Genomic DNA, 1419 nt, shown 5'->3' with positions numbered 1-1419 from the left:
ATAAAATAATTTCTTGAAACGAATGTTCGTAAATAAATATTATTTTCAATACCTAGAAACGGTTAATATAATATTATATACAGAATGAATAAATCATAAATATACTTTGACAATGATCTTAAAAGTTTCAAAATATGTTTCAAACAAACAGACAAACATACAAAAAAATAAAACTTTTATATAAATTTTTCTCATTTTAAACTGACTGATGTTTCAAAGTTTTTAAAAATAAAATAACATTTTTATTCTATACATATGTACATATATATATATATATATATATATATATATATATATATATATATATATATATATATATATATATATATATATATATATATATGTATATATCAATAAAATATCATTTTTCCAATCGTTAGACGTAATTTCTTAAATTTTACAATTTTTCCAAAATAATAAATAGAAGGAAAAATTATATAATAAATTATATAGTAATATTTAATATATATAATAATTACTTTTAGGTAAAGAACTTTGCTCCTCTCCTTTTTCATTCTATTTGTTTTACCATTCCGAAAAGTCTAGGATCCTTTCAACTTTAGATATGCCTAATTCCAATTCTTCTGCTACCTCATCATGAGTTTTACGCAGGATTTCATCCATAGTATCCAATAAGTCTTCATCTTCCAACTGCGTACTTGATGTTCTTGAAATACGTCTTTCTAAGTTAAAATCACATCTTTTAAAGCGTCTATACTATACACAACATGTACTTAAGGATATAATATCCTGTACATATATATATTTTATTTCAATTGTTAAATTTCATTTTTTGGATTTTACAATTTTTTCCAAAAAAAAAACTAATAGAAGAAAAAATAAATTATATATATATATACATTGTATTATAGTAATGTTTAATATGTTATATTACTTTTAGGCATAGAACTTGGTTCCAGCTCTTCTTCTTTCAATTTGTTTTGAATATTTAGACTGTTTACGCCTTTTGAAGTTGTAGGTTGGCTCATTTCCAAAGATTTTGCTGACTCATCTTGACTCATACGAGGGTTTTCAGAAATCAAACGCACCAACTTTTCATCTTCCAATTCTTTAAGTTGTCTTTCTAAAGTAGTTCTTTCTTTGTTAAAATCACCTCTTTTAAAGCATTTAAACCACACACAACATTTACATCAAGATATAATAACCTACGTATATATATATATATAAAAGAATATCTACATTAATGAGATATATAATTTCTACAATCGTTAAATTTCATTTCTTGAATTTTACAAGTTTTTCCGAAAAAAAAATAGAAGAAAAAATATATATATTATATTATATAAAAATTTAATATATATATATATTATATTATATTACCAAGAGGTATTGAACTTTGCTCCTGCTCTTTTTCTTTAAATTTTATTTGAAATTCCTGACTTCTTAAGATGTAGGTAA

General features: G+C 22.1%; 1 long non-coding RNA gene across 1 annotated transcript; it reads right to left on the bottom strand.

Annotated features, from left to right (window-relative positions):
* Positions 1-503: 503 nt before the first annotated feature.
* On the bottom strand, positions 504-1014 carry LOC149032773 (uncharacterized). The gene is made up of 2 exons (XR_016176325.1): positions 896-1014; positions 504-683 (listed from the first exon to the last, which is right to left on the bottom strand). It is a non-coding gene; the product is annotated as an uncharacterized LOC149032773 (long non-coding RNA).
* Between the last annotated feature and the right edge of the window lie 405 nt (positions 1015-1419).

This window comes from Polistes dominula, unplaced genomic scaffold, assembly GCF_049000335.1.
Source record: "Polistes dominula isolate Pdom_NZ unplaced genomic scaffold, Pdom_raw_medaka contig_84, whole genome shotgun sequence".
Taxonomy (NCBI): Eukaryota; Metazoa; Arthropoda; class Insecta; order Hymenoptera; family Vespidae; genus Polistes; species Polistes dominula.
This window is presented reverse-complemented; position numbering and strand designations above follow the sequence as displayed.